Here is an 8,573-nt window from a genome sequence, read left to right on the forward strand (position 1 = left end):
TTAAGTTAAATCCATCATCGAATAGTTAATGTATATGCTGATATATTTAATTGATAAGGTTAACCAAAAAAATTTATTGGGAAATTGAAGTTACTTACTAGATTGATACATAGGCCTAGGGGTCACACACAAAAGGTATATGGGTGTTGGTAGATTTTCTTAAATTATAATAGTTTTGTGCAAAGTTCTAAATTGAGGGGGCACCCATTTTAGGATAGCATGCCAACCATATCTGGGCAGCCTCTTCTACCTTATCCCCTTATTATATTTTCCCCCCTTCTAGTGACTCTGGATGGTGATAAGATTAACTATATCTTCCAGTAGATTTGAAGAAGTTCAAGAAGAGACCGTCATTACACCAATCGAGTGGATACTCCTGGAGGTCAGACACATCAACATATTCAAGGCGCTCTTTTGTAGAGAAAGTCGATTGTAGAATTAGTTCCTCATAAGGTGATACTATGATCTTAGGTATTATAGCATAATCAAATTCAATTTCTTTGATTTTTTCTGCACCTTTTGATTTTGAATCTTCAATCAAGCACACAAAACCCAGCCCTACGCGCTAATCGTGGCCTCCATCCCTCTCGTTGATGGAAATATATGTGGCCAGCAAGCCAACCACACATTTCACATCTCGTTTCATGTTCATTAATACAACATATTCATTATAGTGCACGTGTGTGTGTGATGCTTATAATTAAGTCCATGAATACATGATTTGGCTTAGTGAATTATGATGAGATCGTAATACGGAGATCACTAGTTTTTAAATATGTGTTCTAAACATTCTTATTCGAAGGATGCTTGAGAAGGACATCGAAGTGTCTAGATAGAATAGTACTATCTAGCCTCACTCATATGATTAGTATGGCCGTTCCCATAGCCATTAGTGTGGAGACACTAAGGATAGATAGTGGGTGCTCTTTAGTGGAAAGAGTTCACAGAATTGATCCGTACGAATCCCTGAATGGTATTATACCAAACTGTCAATCAGGTTGATTCATGTCACGGTTGTGTAAGTGGTCCTTAGACTTGAGACACCAAAAACATCTTGTGGACAGATGGTTGTACTTTGACTATGGCCAACAAGTCTCTAATCATGGGATTCTAAACGGTCTGAGTTCGGGTACATCAAAAAGTTCACGAAGATGATTGAGTGGTCAAGATGGGATCGTCCACCTTCAGTATAAGAGGAGACAGCTCAAGGAAGACAATGCGATGAAGTCCTTAGCCAAGGCAGTAAAATATAGGAGAAGAGTTCTCCGATGATTTTCCAATGCATCAGTACTAACTCAAATGACCAATTAGTATTTGACAGTTGACCATACCCTATGTCATCCAAGGAGCGTCAAGTGGATGAGGGATTATACATACACGGTAACCGATGACGAACATGGTCCATGAGTGAGTCGATACACACTCCTTTGTATCTTCTAGAACACGAGGTGTAGCTTGGCACCCCACGTGTTGGCGGCTCGACCTATCGATTAGGTTAACTCAATCTGACATTAATTAATCTATATGATGATATAGTTAATTAATTTTTAAGGCCAATAAAGGTTATTGGGCCACTGGAGTCATTAACTAGACTGATACACGGGCCTAGAGGGTCATATGCAAATGGTCTTTTGGACATCGGAAGATATACCTAGGTTTGGGGTTTTTATGAAAAATAGCCACTTAATATAAATAGGGGAAGGCTCTGAATGAAATTAAACCAGGCCAGAATTGCTCAGGGCCTTTCCCCTTCTTCTCCCCTCTCCCAACACCCCTCTCCATGCCCGATGCAATCGGAATGCCATAACGATGATGGTGGAAGTAGAACGAGGTTCGTCAACGAGGAGGAGGAGATTCGACGTGCTGAGGATTACGTGGATACGTCTAGAGGCTGCACACTTGAGCAGCTTGACTCGTCTCACTCCGGGATCCAAGAAATCATGGATGGGATCCATGCAAAAGTATTTCGTTTCATTGTTTTATCGATGCCGTTCGATTCTGTTCAAGTCTTCCGCTGCAAAATGTTTTGATTTATTCATCCATGTCAGGGCCTCTAGAACCCAACACTCGTGGTGTACAAGGACCCTTTATTGGAATCAGAGAACAAGATAGCAGAGATCATACAGTGGAAGTCCACAATGGCCTCGTGAACAAGATTGATCAGCATGATCCAGCCTTGTTTAGTCTGACCAATAAAGGTCATATCAATCAACCCAAGCAGGTTATCAAGGTGCAACTGACATGACAGACATATAGCATCAGCATACTCTAGCTAAAGTGGAATCATGAGGGATCACATATAATCAGCTAATTAATCATCGATATTAATCACAAGAGAATTGTCAGATTTCCTGATCATGGGGAAATCCAATGGTGAGAAAATCATAGACAAAGCGGTGACCAGCGGAATGACAACATTCATTGTTTTCAGTTGTAGTCGCTGCTCAACTTTTCTAGAATTTTTGGATGCATCCATGTTGTCCATTAAAATTACATAAATACATCTAGAAGCTGACGTGGACACCATCAACCCCACTAATTCATAGAACGGTTCATTTTGGTCTGAGGCATCTTCTTAAAAAATGGCGTAGTTTTGTTTTCATCATGGCTTTTCATCAGATATGACATGTTACCCACAACATAAAAAATCTAAAACTTTAGATTTTTGTTTTTTATGGATTTTGGATGTATTAGGCTGTTGCATCAAAAGGCGTAGATAAATCCACGTGATTATGTTTTCTCGGTTTGACCATCCCTCAAGTTAGATATGGCACACCAGAACTGTTTGGTGTCATCTGATATAGTATGATGCATTGGATTGTGCACCCAGATTCAAGTTAGTAAGACCATAAATGTCAATCACTAAAATAAGGATCAGAAAGAGATTTTCATCACTCGTATAATATATCAATGGGTTTGTCTTGAGGGGACTTACGATGTTAGCACATACATACAAAAGTATGGTATCATAAATATCCAGAAAAAATGAAAGTAATAAACTTAAAAGTAAAACTTATCTTTGATCTAGAGATATCTTAAAATAGAGGCTACAATACTCTGTTAGATGCGTTTCTTTGGTCAATTCATGTAGATCTTAGCCTTTTGAATCAAACGGAACTAGTTTCAGCTCAGTCAAAGATCATATGACAGTGATATTATGGAAACAAGGTAAATTGCATAAGAGAGAAGCTCTTCCCACGAAAAATATTGTAAGTCATCAAACACTAAAAATTAAGGATAAAATTAAGCACGTATTGTATTTCAAAATGTTTTTATGTATCATATGGAATAGGTAAATAAAACATATGGAATAGGTACAATGTGGAATAGGTGAAAAAAAATTATTTTACATTATCATATGAAGTTTCTGGTTTTTTTTTCTTCGAGAGGGCAATGATTCTGAATTTGTGGAACTCTGGTTGGTTTTTATTTATGTTTGTATAAAATATTTTTTCAAAACTTTATCTCATTCATGCTGCCCCATCTCCTTATGTCCCATGGTGGATGGATACATATATGGATGGTCAACCAATCAATAATCAGGATAATAATGATAAGCTGACTTTTGATATTGACCATTCAATTTTCGTTGACCAACATGAATGATGGAATCAATAAGTTGAGCCCAAAAAAAACTTTAGTTTAAGGCTTAGCTTTTATAAAACACATAATTAAAAATAAAACCTTCCTTCCCCATGATTCATACAAACTCCCACAGTCTAACTGAAATAAAAAAATGATGGGACAAAAAAAATTTCATGAATGACTATTAAATAATTTTGGGTCCAGATATGATATTTTTGATTGAGTAGGATTAAAGATAAATTAGTTAGTGTATTATTGTATTTTGGAAAAAATTTCATGGCTTTGGTGGTCAAAACGTTACATATAAATTTTTTAATTGATTTGATGTGGGATAACTCAAGTAAAACATTGATCAAATATTAAAATTAACCAAAATAAGACCTTCCTTCCCCATACTTCAGGCTAACTACCACTCTCTAATTGAAATAAAAAAATGATGGGACAAAAAAATTCAGAAATGACTATGAAATAATTTTGGGTCCAAATATAATATTTTTGATTGACTAGGTTTCAAGATAAAATTATTTACTGTATTATTGTATTTTGGGAAAATTTTCATGTCTTTGGTGGTTAAAATATTACATATAAATTTTTTTATCAATTTAATGCAGGAGACCTCAAGTAAAAATTGGATCAAATATTAAAATGAGCCAAATCTTTTATTTTTTGATATATAATGATAAGGAACTATTAAAAATAAAAATATAATTTTTATCAATTGAATTATTAATAAAAAATAAAATTAAAAAATCTATTTCCATTTTTTTCTTAAAGGCAAATCCCCCTTAGTTTCCTCAGTTTTAGCTATAGCTAACCTACAATGTTTGTTGATGCGCAGAAATTCAAGGAGAAGATGGTAGGCAAAACATATCTTAAGGAAAAAATATGGCCCAACTTTAGCTTCCCTACCGGATCAATATAAGTAGTACAAAACTAGTTGAGGATCACATTTCACTAATGAAGAAACCCTAGAGCTGCAATAAGGACAACATAAATTCCTTCAGTGAACTTCTAGGGTGAACATCTGCAACCAAAACCTGTTTGATTGTACATCTTGGAAGGAACCTAAGAGGAAATTGAATGAGGTCTTGAAAATTTTATAAGTAAATACTAATGATATTAAAAGTGAATAAATATTCTAAGGAATTTTCATCTAGATTCGTATTTTCCCTAATTTCATCCACGGAACTCTCCTATACCAGAGCTTGAATATCAGACGATCAAAATATAAAATTAAGCCCACTAAAATACAAAGCCCTTTGAATAAGATTGAAACATCACATTAAAGACGAAAGTGTAAAAGTTAATCTCAGATATTCAAATTAAATTTAATCCACTCCAATAAGATTTAAGTTTAAAATAAATAAATTCTTCTCGTCAAATGACAAGGTTTATATGATTAGATGTATAATTTGGTCTATATTGGCTAAATTATAAATTCTAATTGATTGAATTTTTTTTGAAATTTTATTAAATTCAATTCCAGGATAAATTTAAGCTCAGTAAGATATTTTAGATGTCTTAAAAATGCTGAATCATCATATTTTTTAGTCACTCATGCACAGATGACCCGAATACCCCACGATAATAAACTTATTTTTTATAAATAGAGAGGCTATATGATTGGCCAAAATTAAGCTAGAGAGATGATTATTATGCAATAAATCATTTATTTATCTCTCAAAAGTCACTAACTAGAAACCTCTCACTCTTTCTCTCTCATAAGAGATAAGTGTCACTTTCTTTGTTATATTCAGTTGATTCTGCAGTGAAACCAGAGGAAATCAATCTGTATTAAAATACAGAAATATTCCTGACATCATCATGTAAATATACAGAAATTAGATCTGAATTTTTTTTATATGAATATAAATATGTCCTCTACCAGAAGTTCAAGTTTCAAAATTTTACATATGGAATGAAGATACAAACTACTAAGCACTAAATCTATTAAACTTAATTTTATTTGATTTCTTTATCAACTTTTTGACTTGTAGAGATAATCATGACATCTTCTCATGTTTGACCATAAGACTTCACAAGTCAAAATGCATTAATCATGGGTTTACTTAGAAACTTAAGGCTCCATGCATTTTAGATATCTATAAAAAATAACATAATTTTTTACTAAAGCGTATTGGCCTTTGAAAGCGAAATAAGAATTTCTGATAATGTTTTGATTCTTGAATTTATAATCACTTGTTTCACATGGTTGTTAGCATAATAGTGGTTATATCTTCATTTTATCATGCGTACAAGGGTTTAATCTATTTTGCAATGACATTAGGATCTTTATGGATATTTGATATTTCATTGAATCTTCTGACATCAAATTTGTGAAGAAATTAATTTATCAAGTCTTAATATGAAGAAAAATATTCTGCTGGCTTATTTTAATTGTTTCTTTGATTTTGACTTCTGTTCAGTCATCCGTCCATAACACTTAAGTTTGTCAATTTCGTCATCAGTGCCGTTTTCTATAACAGATGAGTGACGGAACGGGACTGATGACGAAAGATTTCTCCTTCCTCTGTTGGCTCACCCGGATGTGGTCCATTCGAGGTGAACTTCCTATACCTTCTCTTTCCTTATTCTTCTCTTATTATTCCCCCATACCTTCTCTTCTCTTTGTTTTGTCTCACTTTCTCTCAGCCTCTCTACCATCTCTCTGGTTTACTTCTGTTCTCCTGGATTCTCTTTCACCGTGTCCTGTTCTGTATCTTTCTTCCTTCACCTGCGTCAGGCAGTGACGAGGAATTGGAGAAATCTGAGAAATTAGAGGTATTGCGATTCAATTTGGAAGAGGATCTAACTTCAATTAGTCTTCTTTATACAACTTTCAGGTATATATTTTTGAGCCATTTTTATTGCAGTTCATTATAGGTCAATGTTTAATTTAAAACTTATGGATAGATAAAGAGAGAGAGAGAGCGAGGGATTGTCGACCCTAAATGACGACCTTAATTTCCCATTTCCTATTTTTCTAGTTCAATAGTGATAAACTCTTTCTCAAGATTCTTTCAATTTCCCATTTTTCTAGTTCAATAGTTTTTTTAAAGTCGAGAGAGATTTATCAGTTGATTAATCACTACCAATTCCAAATTTCTCGATTTTTCTACCAACATAAAGTAGCCTTCTGATGGGTTAGAGGAGAGAAAGGGATTCTCTCTCTCTCTCTCTCTCTCTCTCTCTCTCTCTCTCTCTCTCTCTCTCTCGGTCTCTCTCTACATTATTCCTCTTTCTATACCGTCCCCGCCCTCGGCAGTCATCATTCCCCTCCTTATTGTCGTTGTCCCCATCCGTGTCCTCGGCCCTCAGTTTTTTAATTAAATAAGTAGATTTTATAGTTTTTTAATAATATTTATTATGATTCCGTCATCCAAAAAACACCATCCGTCATCCGTTCATCATTTCGGTCATCTATCATCTGTCACAGATGACGGATAACTAAAAGCTCTCCGTCCAGTCATCCGTCCGTTGCTCTGGACGATGACAGATGACAGCTTTTGCACGGGCGAATGACGATCCGTCATCCGTCCAACAGCTCTAATTTTACCAGGTTTTAGTGCAGAATTAAGTCGTTTCTGATGTCCCCGAGTGTCCCTGTGTACTTAAAAATTACAGTACTGTGCATTAGCACAATGCAAATGAATGAATTGGACAATTTTCAGAGCCTAAAATGCCAGTTGATCACCGCATCCATGATGAAAATAATCACTGACACTAATACCTACAACTTCATTATCGACATCCGCATTGACATGAAGAAGATGAAGAGCATTATCGACAAGATAAATATAGGACATCCAGGCAAAAAAACCAAACGCCTCCATCAGCTCTAAAGTCAACCTTGTAGTGGTATCTGATAACATTCACCACAACTTGCAATACATCATGTTTATGATCGGTCGGTACATTAGGTTAATGAAACAAATGTATGTAACTAGTTAATTTTTGTATATTCATAAACTTATACAAAGACATGTAGCTACATACTTCCATGTTATGTTTAAGAGAACTAACTCAGCAAATTTTACATGAGTTGAAGCAAATAATGTCTTGAACTATAGAAGGTCTTTCTGATTTTTTTATTATTTATTATGATGTTCAAGAATTAGTGATGCAATAATAAAGGACAAAAAGAAAAGAAATGCAAGAAAACGAGGTGAAGAAAGGTACCAGGAGGTAAACAGGCTAGTGTGCCAACTGATCTAGCAGATCTGACGGCAAAGCCACTGGTTGAATGATCGTCACAATCTCGGCCGTCTGTTTTAAATTGTACGGCAAGCCACTTTCCAATACCTTAAATACTTTCTTCCCTAATTTTCAAACTGTCCAGTGATAGACTTGGAAAAAAATGAAACTGCGGAAACTCTATTTTGTTCCAGAGCTTGGTAACAGTGGAAAAATCTTTTAAAGACGATTTGATTTGTGTCAAAAACCCAGGAAATGATTGAAACTCGAGAAAGAAACCCGGCTTGAACCATAAAGCCATGCATCCAGCACTGATTGCATCATTACAATGGTAATCAAGGTAAGGGTAAGTCTTAGCCTCTCAGTCATACTAAATTCCCACAATTTTAATTAGAGTTTAGTAAATCAAGTCGTTGAATCTTTCAGAATTTCGTGGTTCCCGATGTTCTTCCCATTTTCTGACTCTCCTCTCTTTCTGATTGTTCGATCCCTGTCCAAAACTAACGAGAATTATACATTTTGAGTTCCAATTCAATCGCTAATCGAGAAAGTCTTTGCTCCCTAAGGACGATTCCAGTAATCATCATTTTTATCAAATTTCAGACTTTTCCCGGCTTTATTCTTCTTTTAAAAATGTGTTGATCGTTTGAGTTCATCTACGATCAATCTCGACCTAAAGTTGTGATTTTTGTGCAGGCCTGCCGTGAAATACAAGATTTGGCATTATCCAAGCATCATCTTACTATTGACTTTCACTTTCCAAACTTGATTTCACTTGTTAAACGAGATTGAAT

This window comes from Wolffia australiana, chromosome 8, assembly GCF_029677425.1.
Source record: "Wolffia australiana isolate 7733 chromosome 8, ASM2967742v1".
Taxonomy (NCBI): Eukaryota; Viridiplantae; Streptophyta; class Magnoliopsida; order Alismatales; family Araceae; genus Wolffia; species Wolffia australiana.